General features: G+C 41.0%; 1 protein-coding gene across 5 annotated transcripts in view; it reads left to right on the forward strand.

Annotated features, from left to right (window-relative positions):
* Positions 1 to 16463, forward strand: part of SLC23A2 (solute carrier family 23 member 2) — a 129781-nt gene that overhangs the window by 30523 nt on the left and 82795 nt on the right. The window contains exon 1 of one of the 5 annotated variants that reach the window (XM_005285190.5): positions 8203 to 9769. The exons of the other annotated variants lie outside the window; for them this stretch is intronic. The gene's annotated coding sequence lies outside the window, so the exon portion shown is untranslated. Of the gene's footprint in view, positions 1 to 8202; positions 9770 to 16463 lie in introns of those variants that run through there. 5 annotated transcript variants of the gene reach the window in all.

Raw genomic sequence — 16463 nt, forward strand, 5'->3', positions numbered from 1 at the left:
AATGTATTTATTGCAAATATTTGCATTAAAAAGTCATCTTCTGACATAACCATCCTCCTTTCTCTGCAATTGAGACAGTTTGAAATTAGCATGTTAATTTTAGTTTTTTAATACTGTTTGCTTTCAGATTCTAATCTTGCTTTCAGAAACTCCCAAGTAAGAACTGCCACTGGAGTAAAACACACAAACAGACTAACAGTTTGTTGGGTTCTTTGAAAGCCATAGTTTAGTGCTGGAGGGCAAACTTGGTTTCTACTTGGACATCATTTTTAAAACAGGCCTGTGTGATCGTTTGGAAGAACATGCCAGTGCAATTTATGGTTGTTACCACCTCTTGGAAAAGGGGGTTTAGATTTTCAAAGCCCTTAATAAACATGAATTAATCCCTGTAAGAGGTCAGACTCACCCCTGCAGCGCCTCCTGCTGGTTACTCCAGGGAATCAGCTCAATCCAGCCTGGAGCACCCTCTGCAGGCTGGTGATCTGCCTTGTCCTCTACTGGCTCCCATGTCCCTCCTAGGACCCCGGTACCCCTTGCTCTGGGTGCTGCCCCCTGGCAGTACCCACACACACTGGGTCTCCCCTCCCAGGGGAACCCCCACCCACTAACCCCATCTCACCTCAGTGTAAGGCTACTGCCAGTCATCATCTAGCCCCACACCCGGGGCAGACTGCAGTATCAGCCTACTCATCACTGGCAAGGAGGGTTTGGACCTGCTGCCTTGGTCTACACCTGGGTTGTCCTCTGCAATCCCCAGTACCCCTTGGCCTAATACTAGGCCACAGCCCGGGGCTTTCTAGGCTGGAGCGTCCCAGCTCCTCTATCTTTCCCCAGCCTTGCTCCAGTCAGGTACTCTGCTCTAGTTCCTTGTAGCCAGGCCCTTCTCTCTCTGAATGCAGAGAGGTGCTGGTTGGCCTCTAGCTCACAGCCTTTTTATATAGGGCCAGCTGAGGCCTGATTAGGGTGTGGCCCAGCTGTGGCTACTTTCCCAATCAGCCAACGTAGCTTTTCCCCCAGCCCCCCCACAGGGCGGGCTTTAACCCTTCCCAGGCAGGAGCGGGTGTCCACCCCACTATAATCCCTAATATGCTAGAGGTTGTCAGTAAAGATGTGGCATTTCAGGTGTTAGTATGCATTCTGGTTAGGGTGACCAGACAGCAAGTGTGAAAAATCAGGACAGGGGGTGGGGGGTAATAGGAGCCTATATAAGAAAAAGACACAAAAATCGGGACTGTCCCTATAAAATCGGGACATCTGGTCACCCTAATTCTGGTAGAACTGTCTGAGACCTTCAGTGTTCCTGTGGGAAGCTGTGAGACTTGCCTCGGCTCTGTGTCACTGGCCCAGTATATCAGTTTGTTTTGGTAGATTGCTGGCAGGTGCCCTCTGTAATGCATGCTCATCCTTGCAGACAGAATAGTGAGTATTGAATGGATAGCATTAGTGAAATAGAATTTATGCCACTAATTTCACTGGACTTTCCATATGCTCTTAAAATCTAAGCCCTTTTGAAATAGAAACTTTTATTATCCTTAGTACTGCTGATGACTGTTATATCTTTCTGAATTGCTTCCTTCTTGGAATTTTTTCAGTTCCTGGTCCTTCCCTGTAATTGCTTGTAGTAGATGTCACAGTTGAAGGCAACTGTGCCTTGTACCCCTTCCATGGTTTAGCAAGGGCAGCCACTATAGGTTCCCAGATCCCTAACTGTTACCTCTCTTGCACAGAGACCTTCCTCACTTGAGTTTTTCCAGGCTGCACAGTTCCCTGTCTACACTGAGTTCCCCAGCAAGCCAGGCCTCCTCTGCACTTTGCTTTTTCTTCAGAGGCTATTGTTATTACCCTTAGCTACAAGCTACTTCACAGCTCTTTCAAGCGATCACATGCTTATAAACTTACTAGCAAAACTTCTTTTGTTTTTATGTACTTTTGTTAAGCCATGGATGCCTGTGTTGAATCCGTCTACACTTCCTCGTAATGAAGTCAGTGGCAACACCAAACAGGAGATAAAGCAATGCAACTTTGTTTGACACCAGTATCTGTGAATAAAATGTTTATGAACAAAGAAAAGTAAATATTTCTCAGAGTAGAGCAAGCATAAAAAACATAAGCAAACGCTGATGCACAAAAAATACAATAGTTTATACTAAGCTTACTAAGAGATCCAAGTAGATTGTTTGGGGCAATTGCTCTTCAACCTGGAGGGTCCTCTCACATTGGGATCTGCGGTGTTCAATCTTGTCACTTCTCTAGTTTGTGCCAGATCAAGTTGTCTTTATCCTTTGAAATGTCGAACAAAGAAAAAAAGAACTAGGCTGGAAAACATATTGGTTTTAGTTGTTTAAGGAGAGGAAAACTCAATTCAGGTCTATTTAAAAAATAACCCAAGTTACAGGATGTGTCCAAAAGTTGCTGCCTCCTTGAGGTGGCTATGGACAAACTCCTTTATCAAAGGCACTTGTATGGGAGCTGGGGTGCCTAGGTTCTCACTAGCCCGTTCATCCCCAAGCACACCCTCCCTCGCTATCACTCCTTTTCATCACTGGACTAGTCTGGCACTGGTAAGCCCCTTCGTTTTCAGTTTAAACTGATTTTTACCGAAAAAATCCCGGGTTTTACAAAAAATATTCTTTTTTTTTTCTTCAGATTTTCACCCTACTTTTGTATCATTCAAATATATAAAAATAAACTTCTTTTATTAGGAAAATACAACACATTGCATGTGATATATGTATTACAATAATACATTAGTCTGTGTGTATATGCAAAGAGGCCTGTGGAACTAAGGCTCTGTGTTAGTCTACAAGATACACGCAATAAACAAACAGACACGCACGCAAGCTCTGAAGTGCCTGCACATCTGAATGTACTGATGAATCTCATGCCCACCATGTACCCATTCAAGCTGTTAGCAGATAATGGTTTAAAGATCTGACGCATTAAAATGGGAAGAAAATGAAAATCAGTATCATAATACATTTCAGAACACAAGGAAGTATTTGAAAGTTTAAAAAAAAAACAAAGAGGAGAAAAGGATGAAGTTGAATGTATGTGCTGCAAATGGTGTGGCCCAATTATTAAATGTAAATATTTATAGGCTAATAGTACTAAATCTACAACAGTAAACTGCTTATTCAAATTAAAAGTTTTATTTGGGGATTAGAGATACTGTACATTGTTTCCTTAAACTCAGAGGAGAAATTGTGTTTTGAGTTCTGTTTTAGTTCTGTAGCAAACCACATTGATTTCTGTTAATCAAAGCATTAATATACTGAATACTTTTCTCTTGTCCTTCCATCCACCAAAATAAACCCCGATATTTATCCAGAAAAATTACTAATATGTTTTGCACTGATTTTCACCTGTTTTTGTTGTAGTAATAAATACTGATAATTTCCTGGGTAATTTTAAATAAAATAAAAACCAAAAATGAAGGGCCCTACTATAAGCAATAGTGCATTCTGCTAACTTCAGGATATTGTGACTCTCCGAATCATTAAAATGATAATGTGTGTTGCCTTATAGTGAACGAAACAGATTTTTATATAGAAAGGTCATCAATAGTAGTTTTCCCCGCTAGTGATGAAACGTAGGTATTAGATCTTTAAAGGCTCTGTATGCTTTTTTCTTTTCTGTAGGTCATCTGAGTCAGCCTTCCCTTATCACCTCTGACTCTTCCTGATGCCAGAATAAAGTTTTCTAGATGTACTTCATCTCTAACCAGGGATTCTATCTTGATGAAATAATTTTGTGTTTTTTCTCCCCTTTCATCTCCTCCTGCTACACACTTTTTGTCTCCTCATTGTCTCCAAGGTTTGTGGTGGTTTCTCCACCACTGGAAATGGTAAAATCAAGATTGGATTTCCCCCCCCTACAATATGGGCTGTAGTTCAAACAGGAATTAATTCAGGGAAATACTATGGCCTGTATTATGCAGTAAATCACGCTAGATCAGGGGCAGGCAAACTTTTTGGCCTGCGGGCCACATCAGATTTCGTAAATTGTGTGGAGGACTGGTTAGGGGAGGGGGTTGTGGCCCCCACCTCCTATCTGCCCCCCGGGACTCCTGCCCCATCCAACACCCCCTGTTCCCTGTCCCCTGACCGCCCCCGGAACCCCTGCCCCCTGCCGTCCCATCCAACCCCCCTCCCTGACTGCCCCCCCAGGACCCCTACCCCCATTCAACCCTCTGTTACCGCCCTGACCCCTATCTACACTCCTGCCCCCGACCACCACCACGAACTCCCCTGCCCTCTATCCAACCCCCCCTGCTCGCTGCCCCCTTACCATGCTGCCTGGGGCACCGGTGGCTGGCGTCGCTACAGCCGCGCCGCCTGGCTGGAGCCGGGCCACGCCGCTGCCACCACCGCGCAGCACAGAGACCGGGTCAGGCTGGGCTCTGCAGCTGCGCTGCCCCAGGAGCTCACAGCCCAGAGCATTGCGCTGGTGGCGGAGCAAACGAGCTGAGGCTGCGGGGGATGGGGGACAGCGGGGGAGAGGCTGGGGCTAGCCTCCCAGGCCAGGAGCTCGGGGGCCGGGCAGGACGGTCCCATGGGCCGTAGTTTGCCCACCTCTGCGCAAGATGATCACAATGGTCCTTTTTGGCCTTATTATCTATGAAAATGTCTCTCTTCCTTTGCTCTGCTGGTACTCTTTTCCCAATGACAACCACCACTCTCAGTACTAGATGGCAAACACGGTCACATTAACACGTAGCACTGCCAGTTGCCCACGGTGAGACGTTGAGCCAGGTAGTACGGGGGCTAAACCTTGCAGCATCCACTGTACTGGGTGTGCAGTTAACTAAAAACTTCTACAGTGGGTAGGGTGACCAGATGTCCCGATTTTATAGGGACAGTCCCGATTTTTGTGTCTTTTTCTTATATAGGCTCCTATTACCCCCCACCCCCTGTCCTGATTTTTCACACTTGCTGTCTGGTCACCCTAACAGTGGGGTAAGAGCTAGATTGAGGAAAATGGGTAACTGAAAGAACTGAGTACCTCACACTTGAAACCTAACAATTCCTTTACATAAAAATGAGCATACATTTGCTGACTATTCCTAGAAAAGCTTCCTTGAAATAATCTTAAAGGAATGTATAGTCACCAGATCAGAAGGGCATTACTCTACCAACTGCATTATTGGAAAGAAAGTGAGAAAGTGATACATTTGAGATGGGCTTGTGGCCATGCTTTGAAGATTGATGGGACTATTTAATTTCAGATGAAAGTAGGTGTGTTAAGGTTACTGCAGCAGCTAGGGAGTACTTGAATAACTTTTGTACGTATCACTTGCTTACTGAGTCCTGAAGGAGATAACAGTATTTGAAGTGAAGATTGAGCAGAGGCAGGCTTATGCACATATCTCCTTGCCCTAACGCCATTTCACCTTTGTGGCTAGATTATTCTGCTTGTTCAGTTAGCATTTAGTGCAGGAGTTTTTCCTAAGCATCTGTGCAAACAGCATGTGGAGTTTAAGAATGTATGAATTTGGAGTTGCTTTTGTTGGTATAAAAATAGAGAATAACTTCAGCTAAAAAATAGAATTCTGTCTAATTTTGTGCACAGCTTGCAATCATCTCACTGTGGAAGTCTAGTATAAATGTGGTTTACTAGACTGGCAAAAGCAGTTGTTTGCTGGTATAACTGCCTCTAAACTATGGCTTTTGCTGAGTGTCCTTAAAAATCACACCCTTAACCAATGTTACTATACTGGCAAATGTTTAAAGTGTAGACCTGGCCTAGGTTTCTTAAAGTGTGTCAGTAGCATCCTGTGATTTGTGGCATTGGGTTCTGCAGAGCAATCCCATAGAATGAGTGTGGGTTTTTGAATGTCTGTGGCTAGCAGATCACCCCCTGAGCGGAGTTAGCACCATTTGTGTGCTGTATCCTGTTGTGAAGCCTGACTGTGAAGGGTCCAAGATACTGGCAGACATCAGGTATAGTTGGAGAGTACTTGGTCACCTTGCTTAATAGCAGATTAGATACTCAGCAGTAGGTATGTGGTCTGTTGCAATGCAAGTTGTTTCTTTGAGTTGTGGCTGTGCATGTGGCAGAAAGAAGTATTGACAATCCTCAGTAGCAAGAAACCCAGGTGCTCCCTAAAACTTGAATGTAATAGTTAAAGCTGACATCGGCATTGAAATTAACAACACCAAGTTAACCCTTATTGAACATTGAACCATATATTTACTATTGTGCCAATCCAAGTTTAGTTGTAAAGATAATCTCTGGCGGTTCATCCACCATTAAGAATGATTTGTGAATGTAAATGGAGGTCCAGTAAAGAGGTATGTGATCAATGTCAAAGATTGCTGACCTAATAAAAAGAACAGTAGATCACTGGCTGCCATCTTACCGTATTTTGTGGGGGAACAGTTACATCTGTGCCAACAAAGCTCATGGCCCTGTATATGGAAGGGAAACTTTTTTCAAATATTTGAAAGTGATCTCTGACACTTGGTCCTGAAAACCACAATGTATTCAATGTGCTTTCTTCTTGAATAATGAGCATATATTTAAAAATATAACTCCCTCTTGACTATTTTTTTTAACTGAGTATTTTATCCTTTGATTTTAATATGTAAAAACATACAGATGCAGGAAAAGTTCTAAGAAATGTTCCATAGTAATATGCCCTGTAATCAGATTTAGGATACAAATAAAAAGTCAGGCATTAACAGTACGCTTTCAAACCAGAAAATGAAATCCCAGTTATGTCACTATGATAGGATAGCAGTGGACATCCTTTCTGTTACAACGGAAAGACCTAGATTTTAACTAGTTGGGTTTTGTAAGGAGCAAACATGTAACAGTGCCAAGTATCCAGGATCGTGCATTGAAGTCAAATGGCAGGATTTCAGAACAATTTCACTAGTCAGATGTAGCTCTCTGTATGTCATTTACAAAGCATTAAATGTAGGAGCCCTAAGTGCTTTCATATTAAAGGGATGCATCTTAAATGCTTTTGTAAGCAAGATGATACTGGCATTCAAGGTCTTGTAGTAATTTCTCTGAATTTAGAGTACATTTTACCACCGAAGGCTGTGCTTTACTGTACCTGCAGTTAAAATCTGAAATCTCTAAACATTTATAAATATGTCTGCAAGATAAAACTTTTTTGTTTTCAGCTCTTTAAATAGTAATGAGATTTAGGTCTATTTATTCTTTTAATATGTAATGCTACTTTCCTGTACAGTTGCTTTGCTTGTCCTCTGGTTATTTTAGGAGTGCTTCAAAGGGAGGATGTTCATATATGGATATGCTATATAATTTGATGGTTGGAAGAAACTTCAAGCCTTCCATTGTGACCCTGTTTTGGGGAGAATACTGTTAAATTAGATAATTACCCTCCACAATAATTGATGCATGCTAGAGAGACGCATCTTGCCTTGATGAATCTGATGTGTTCCCTATATGATTTCCTTGCCAAGGGACCTACTACTTCATTGAAAAATCCTGCTCTAATAAGGGCAGCCTCAAGCATTTGAACATTAGCTAACAAATGTGGCACTTCTGTTCTTTTAAAACAGATTTTGAAGATAAGTTTTGTAATAGCATTGGAATCACTTTCTTATTCAGTCTTGTGTTACAAGATAACAGATGTATGAAAGATCAAAAAGAGTGATTTGATTGGGAAGAGTTGGCATGCATTGGGCCATGTTATCCTGCTTTCTTGGCATTCATGATCATGCAATTAATTGGCATTTTACACCTAAATAAAAGGCACATGCAAATGTATTGTCATGCCATACCTAAATAAAAAAGTAACAATTTTTCTGGGGAATGTGATAGATTAGGGAGGGGAGGAAAAAGATATTTGTCCTTACTCTTGAAATGTAGTGTTTGCAGGAACAATTATTGAGCAGTAGGCCCACATTGCTCATTGAACATGTGAAATGCAGCATATATAAACAGGATTCAGAGGAATCCAAGTTAGCAAACCTCTGCTTTTGAGTATGTAACATGGAGGTGTGTAAGTTAAATGCATGTTACCATAAGACAAGGCAAAGCTGGAGGAAAAGGTACCCAGGATTTGGAGCTATTCTGCTTTACTTGTAAATGAGGCAGGATTTTTTTTTTTTTGATTTTTTTTTACTTTAAGGAAGAGTTTGGTCAGAACTGTGAATACAGTGATCAGGTAAGGGGGTCTTGGTATAATCTATCTTAAGTTAGGGTGGGCGCTCAGTAAATTTCCAGATATTTTGACCCATATATGTCTAATAGCAGATATTGGTATCTGAATAGAATATTTTGCAATATTTGTTATCCTTTGACTGAATGCCTCTGTTTTGTAAGTGGACAGAGAAACCAATGGCGTATGTGTGTGTTTTTGAACCCAGATTTTTAAGAGCTGAAAAACAAAGCAATAGTGCCATCTAGCTCTCTCCAATTTGTGAGCAGTACAAATGTTTGGCAATTTTAAAGCTGTTTTTTAACAGAAAGCCAACAAAACTTATTTTCTGTGTTGATGTTGAGTACCTGTTGCTCCGATTGACCACAGTTAAATCTGTGAATGCTCAGCACCTGAGACAAGGCTAATTGTTCCTATTTTACCTTTCTTAAAAAAAAAAAAATCCACTGAAATAGAGGGTACACAATTCCTGTTCACACTGAAATCATTATAGAGAGAAGCTTTTACTTGTTGTTTACTAAGAAGGAATAGGAGAAAGCCAGTCTTTAGCCACCAACAGCTTTAGCAAAGGTAAGCATTCAGTGCAAATCATGTGTTCCAATACTTTGCCTTCATTTGTTGTAATGTTTGTTGATATTTGTGATTAAACTGGTTTATAAAACTAAGCTTCAGAACTTACATAATGTGGCTGCCTAGTTTGCAGTGTAGTTTCAGATAGAAATCCGAAGGTAGTATTTCAGGGTTCTATACTTGACATACTTGGTGACTTTCGGCTAGCCATTTACTTGGGCTCAATTTCTCCATCTGTTAAAATGTATAATGCATACATGTCTTTGGAAAGGACTTACCTCTTTGGATTACATTTTTTGTAGAAATGCAAAGTGTTAATATACATAGGACATTTAGTAAACTACAATAAAGAAACAATTTTAAAAGCATCTCTTAAAATTAGGACCTAATTTTATTTTCTGTAAAAATATTTTCATAGCAGTCACGCAGCATGTGTTCATGTCTCCCCCTTCCTTTGTATACTGTGTGAGTGTGTTCTCCAGTGTTTTGTCCTACAAACCATGTAACTAACAGTATAATAACATCAATATTAACAATAGTTAATACTGGAAATGGGGGTAGGATGGGTGGGGAGTGCTCGATTATAGCTTTTATAAAATCAGGCATTTAAATAGTTGTGCTGCTCAGTTTGAGGATTTTGACTGTGTTCCACTGGATTTTCTGCCTATAATATTCTAGCGTGTATACAACAGTTTATTATGCCTAAACCACCTCCAGGCCATTGGCTTAATTTGATTTGTATGCATTATGCTATTACTCATAAAGCGACTTACTGTGCATTTACTTAAATTTTCTAGTTATGTCAGAGGCATGTAGTAACAGCTTGTGACCATGTGGTGTCTTCTTGTATTTTTAGCTGTTGTGTAATGTAAATAGTGATTCTGATTGGATAAAATAGTTATACAATATAACGAGCCCATCTAGATTATAAAAAACCTTCAGTATGTCTGCATTTTAGTAGAATGTTACTCACAGCCTTCAGTTCCTCTATGTAGAAAACGCAAGAAACTTTGGAGAGGACAGTTGGTTGAGAGGCTCTGTAGAGATTAGTACAGATTTCTGGAGGTAAGCTATTTTTCTTTGAATTGAAGTTGTAAAAGGAAGAACTCATCTGCTTAAGTTTAGATATTAAATGTCCAGTTTATAATTAAGTAGACATAAAGAATATAAGATGTAAATGACTATAAACCATATGAAAAATTCTTCTGATTTTACAAACTAACATTCAAAACATGTCATTTGGATGTGAGGACTTTAACCAGTTTTATTTGCTTACTGTAGACAGATTTGTGACTGCTGTAAAGAGAACTAGGAAGAAATGCTTAAGCCATTCTTAATTTGTAAAGTCATATGTGGCAATATATTTGCCTACAGACTTAAATTTAAAAAAAATCCTTGAAATAAGAGAAAAAACCTGTGTGTGTGTAAATCATTCAGTTAAGAATGGAGTTTTACAGTGTTTGAAAACGCTGAAGTGTTTATAGCAGGAAATTTGGGGAGGAAAATAATTGTTGCTGTTGTGTTTTCTTTGAACAATGTTGGATATTTAAGAACAATAAATGGAAGCTTCACATTTCTCAAGTACTTTACAAAGCCAGTTTTTCCGACTAGAAAGGAAGCTGTTAATTATGTGGATAGTTGTTATCAGTCATGAGTTTTTTGTGTAAAGTACCTAACGAAGAAGTGGGCTGTAGTCCACGAAAGCTTATGCTCTAATAAATTTGTTAGTCTCTAAGGTGCCACAAGTACTCCTGTTCTTCTTTTAACTAAAAGTAGATACTCACTCTTGGGTTGATTAGTCTCATGTTGACTTTAAGGTAATGTAGTTTTAGAAGGGGACCGAGAACTCTAGCTTTTGGAGTTCAGAGGAGTATTAAATATGCTCTTCCAACAAGGGGATTCTCTCTGATTTAAGCTAGAAATGATAATGAGACTGGGTTTATGGATAAAGATAGCTTACCCTATATTTCTGCATGGCAGTTTAATGTAAGGTTAAACAAATAATGTTTACTCTGCATGCTGTCAGGCGTCTTCATGAGCAGGTGAACAGGATTTAATAAACTGTAGTGTCTGAGGATATCAAAATTTTTCAATTCACAAATAATTATGCAACACATGAGGACCAAAAAGACCCCTTGGTGTCAATTACATGAATTTTTCTGGAGGAAAAATAGTGTATCCAGATTAAAACTGCCTTGAAATTTCAGAGGTTACTACTAATTCTTTGCACCAGAATAAAATTTTAAAAAGTTACTTAGGTTCTGACATGAAGACCTAAACATTGATTGACAGTAGATAACATTTAAAAGCACAGTCATTTCAGTAATGACACATGCAACATAGAGGAAAAATAATATAATGTTTTAAAATTGACGTGATTTCTGCCAGAAATGGACATGTATTGCATTCATTTTAACATGTGTCTGGCTACATGGTACAGAGTAAGAACTCAAGATTGTGCTCTGTTTCATAATGAAAACTGCAAATGTAATGTGTTTCTCAAATTTGCTCTGGACATTATTCCCAGAATTCACTTTAAATTTTTTAATGCTGTTAAGCTAAAAAGCACAAAATCTGAAACACTGAACCCCTATTTTTTTATCACATTCCTTTTCAAATCTATTGTTTCAGCCTATATTGGAAGCATCCTACTCGTTCATTTTTTATTTGTATATAAACTTAGTATGTACTGTGCTCCACAGGAGATTAAACCAATCAAGGATGATGTAGCAAGAAGAATGATCACCAATAGGAAAAAATACAGGATCAGAGAAAAACCTAGGAAAATATAGGGGCAAGTGTGTCCAGTAAATACTGGTTATCTTTGTTCCAGTATAAACAGTGTTATATACCTGAATGGCAAGTCTACACAGCAACATGGAAGAAAGTTAAGCCAAATTAATTGATGTTGTGAATTTAAAGTACATTAAAGCCGTGTGGACTCTCAGGCTGAGTTTAAAGGGAACTGAGTCCATATTACGTCTCACCATGAGAGTCCACACAATGTTTCAATATGCTTTCAGTTCCCACCTTCTTCAGTGAATTGAGCTTAATTTTCCTGAGCATCCCTGGGTAGAATGCCCAAGCATCGCAGATAAATTATGAAGACATACTAGTTGCTGAAAGCCTGTGCAGTCACAGGGGTGTGATCGGTGAAGTCATACTGGTTTTAAAAAAAAGGTCGGAACCGAAAATGGTTGGGAACTTAAAAATTGGTCAGTAACAGACTATGAATTGCAGTGATCTTTGAACCTCATGATATTCTGAACAAAAAGAGCTCTCAGTCATATTGGTAGTTGTTTCCATTGCTTCACACTGACTCAGACATTCTAGGGTTGAGAGTGATGTTTGGGGTTATTCTGTTTGCTGGTTCTATGGGTGATTGTGTTGATTTTGTATGTGGGTTGTATTGTGCTGAAAGAGTTGTGTGGATTTGTGCTGGTGGCGAATGAGGGGTGTGTGCAGTAGTTAAGGCTATATGTATTTGGAATTATTGTGTAAGTTGGTTGTGGTGTTTGTGTGCGTGGTTGTATCTGGGAAGGGGTAGTTGTGTTGGGAGTTTTATGTTGATTTGTGTGGGTGGCAGAATGGCATATGAGTGTGGCAGTTGAGCCGGTTAATCCAGCATCTATGCAAGTCTCCCTCGTACAACTAATGAAATTGTTGCATATAAATTAGTGGTAGAGTGAGAGTGGGACCAATGGTCCATCTAGTCCAGCATCTTGTCTTCCAACAGTGGCTGGGCCCAGATGATTCAAAGGGAGGGAACAGAACAGCTCAATTTATCGAGTGACTCCTCCCTAGGCATCCGGTCCCATCTTCTCGCTGTCAGAGATTTTGGGACACCCAAAACATGTGGTCACATCCCTGACCATCTTGGCTAATAGCCACTGTGATGGACCTATCCTCCATTAACTTACCTAATTCTTTTTTGAACCTAGTTATACTTTTGGCCTTCACAGTATCCCCGGCAACGAATGCCACATGTTGGCTCTGCATTGTGTGACAAAGTACTTCCTTATGTTTGATTTAAACCTACTGCCTGTTAATTTCATCATGTGATCGCTGGTTCATGTGTTATGAGAAGGGGTAAATAACACATCTTTATTCACTGTCTCCATGCTAGTAATGAGTTTTTATAGACCTCTATCATATCCCCCCTCTTTTCCAAGTTGAACAGTCCCAGCCTTTTTAATCGTTCCTCATACGGAAGCTGTTCCATACCTTTAATAATTTTTGTTGCTGATCTTTGTACTTTTTCCAATGCTAATGTATCATTTTTGAGATGGGGTGACCAGAACTGCACACAGTATTTAAATTGTGGGTGTACCATGGATTTATATAGTGGCATTATGCTATTTTGTGTCTTATTATCTGTCCCTCTCCTAGTGGTTCCTAATGTTTTGTTAGGATTTTTTGACTGCTGCTGCATATTAAATGAAAGTTTTCAGAGAACTATCCACGATGACTCCAAAATCTTTTTTTCTTGAGTGATAACAGCTAATTTAGACCTCATCATTTTCTGTGTTGCATGACTTCTGATGTCATAGTGGTCTAGGACTCTTGGCATGGCATAGATACACACCTTATGGTGGCTGAATGCTGCACAGGTGTAATTTCATAAAGTCAAAATGGCTGAGAACTTAAAAATTGGTCTGTAATAGACCACCAAACCAAGTGATGATTCAACCGGAATCATAGAAGATTAGGGTTGGAAAAGACCTCCGGAGATTATCTAGTCCAATCCCCTGCTCAAAGTAGGACCAATCCCCAACTAAATCATCCCAGCCAAGGCTTTGTCAAGCTGGGCCTTAAAAACCTCTAAGGAAGGAGATTCCACCACCTCCCTAGGTAACCCATTCCAGTGCTTCACTACCCTTCTAGTGAAATAGTGTTTCCTAATATCCAATCTAGACCTTTTCCACTGCAACTTGAGACCATTGCTACTTATTCTGTCATCTGCCACCACTGAGAACAGCTGAGCTCCATCCTCTTTGGAACCCCCCTTTGGGTAGTTGAAGGCTGCTATGAAATCCCCCCTCACTCTTCTCTTCTGCAGACTAAATAAGCCCAGTTCCCTCAGCCTCTCCTTGTCAGTCATGTGCCCAGGCCCCCTAATCATTTCCGTTGCCCTCCGCTGGACTCTCTCCAGTTTGTCCACACCCTTTCTGTAGTGGGGGGCCCAAAACTGGATGCAATACTCTGGTGGTCTCACCAGTGCCGAATAGAGGGGAATAATCACTTCCCTCGATCTGCTGCCAGTGCTCCTACTAATGCAGCCCAATATGCTGTTAGTCTTCTTGGCAATAAGGGCAACTGTTGACTCATATCCAGCTTCTCGTCCACTGTAATCCTCAGGACCTTTTCTGCAAAACTGCTGCTTAGACAGTTGGTCCCCAGCCTGTAGCGATGCATGGGATTCTTCCATCCTAAGTGCAGGACTCTGAACTTGTCCTTGTTGAACCTCATGAGATTTCTTTTGGCCCAATCCTCCAATTTGTCTACATCACTCTGGACCCTATCCCTACTCTCCAGCATATCTACCTCTCCCCCCGCTTAGTGTCATCTGCAAACTTGCTGAAGGTGCAATCCATCCCATCATCCAGATCATTAATGAAACTGTTGAACAAAACCGGCCCCAGGACCGACCCCTGGGGCACTCCGCTTGATACTGGCTGCCAACTGGACATTGAACCGTTGATCGCTACCCATTGAGCCTGACGATCTAATCAGCTTTCTATCCACCTTACAGTCCATTCATCCAATCCATACTACTTTAACTTGCTGGCAAGAATACTGTGGGAGACCGTATCAAAAGCTTTGCTAAAGTCAAGGTATATCACATCCACCGCTTTCCCCATATCCACGGAGCCAGTTATCTCATCATAGAAGGCAATCAGGTTGGTCAGGCATGACTTGCCCTTGGTGAATCCCTGTTGACTGTTCCTGATCACCTTCCTCTCCAAGTTCTTCAAAATGGATTCCTTGAGGACCTTCTCAATGATTTTTCCGAGGACATTGGTGAGACTGACCAATCTGTAGTTCCCCAGATTCTCCTTCTTCCCTTTTTTTTAAAGATGGGCACATATTTGCCTTTTTCCAATCATTCAGGACCTTCCCCGATCACCAAGGGTTTTCACAGCCAATGGCTCTGGAATCACATCAGCCAACTCCCTCAGCACCGTTGGATGCACTGCATCCGGCCCCATTGACTTGTCTATATCCAGTTTTTCTAAATAGTCCTTAACCTGTTCTTTCACCACTGAGGGCTACTCACCTCTTCCCCCTACTGTGATGTCCAGTGCAGCAGTCTGGGAGGTGACCTTGTCTGTGAAGACCGAGGCAAAAAAAGCATTGAGTGAGTACTTCAGCTTTTTCCACATCCTCTGTCACTAAGTTGCCTCCCCCATTCAGTAAGGGTCCCACGCTTTCCCTGACCACCTTCTTGTTGCTAACATACCTGTAGAAACCCTTTGTTACCCTTCACATCCCTTGCTAGCTGCAACTCCAATTGTGCCTTGGCCTTCCTGATTACACCCCTGCATGCTCAAGCAATGTTTTTTATACTCCTCCCTAGTCATCTGTCCAAGTTTCCACTCTTTGTAAGCTTCCTGTTTGTGTTGAAGCTCACCAAAGATTTCACTGTTAAGCCAAGCTGGTCACCTGCCATTTTTGCTAGTCTTTCTGCACATCAGGATGGTTTTTCCTGCACCCTCAATAAGGCTTCTTTAAAATACAGCCAGCTCTCCTGGACTCCTTTCCCCCTCATATTAGCCTCCCAGGGACCCTGACCATCAGTTCCCTGAGGGAGTCAAAGTCTGCTTTTCTGAAGTCCAGGGTCTGTATTCTGCTGCTCTCCTTTATTCCTTCCTGGTGATATTCTGAACAAAAAGTGCTCTCAGCCATGCTTGTAGCTGCTTCCATTGCTTCACACTGGCTTTGTTTACACTACCACTCTCCCGCTGACATAGCTACCGCCACTTGTTGAGGGGGGTTTAATTGTGCCGGCAGGAGACCTCTCTCCCGCTGGCATAGAGTGGCTATACAGGAGAGCTTAGTGGTGCAGCTGCAGTGGTACAGCTGTGCCACTGTAAGGTCCGTAGTATAGACATAGCCATTGACTCCACAAAAATTCTTAGCTTCAGAGGGATGGGATGCTCCTGGAATCTTAATTCTGTAGATTATTTTGTGTGACAGTCGAAATACCACAACCACTAGAAAATATTATGTTCTCTTTTGAAGACTTGTTTTAAAGCAACAGCATCTCAGAACCCAAGTAAGAAACTAACTCAGTACCCAAGGGTCACCTAAATGTCCTTTGAATCTACTTTTAAAAGCCCAAATTTTTGGTTAGTTTTTTGGGGTACTTGCCAAGCTTTTTATCCACTTCTCTGTACAGTCCCAACATTTCTATTGGGCAGAGACACCTGTTTCATGAAGGATTTTTAGAGATGATACTTAAAAGTATTACATCAGGGATTTGAAACATACTTGCCTTGTAAGCATCTGAACGCTGTTGTTTGTCGAGTGTAAGCCTTTTTTCAGAGGTATTGCAAACCTTTGTTATGGTTACATTTTAGTCACTGTCATGGAAAACTGTTGTTGTAAAGGACTTGTGTACAATAAAAGGAAAACAACTTGTAAGCCTTCTTTTAACCGAAGGAGGTTCCAGTTTGTGATACCCTGTGGAAAATCTGTTCTCCTAGACTGAACTAGAAAAATATTTAAAAAATAAAATAAGTACAGTGGTTAAGGACCT

Source organism: Chrysemys picta, chromosome 2 (genome assembly GCF_011386835.1).
Source record: "Chrysemys picta bellii isolate R12L10 chromosome 2, ASM1138683v2, whole genome shotgun sequence".
NCBI classification, from domain to species: domain Eukaryota; kingdom Metazoa; phylum Chordata; order Testudines; family Emydidae; genus Chrysemys; species Chrysemys picta.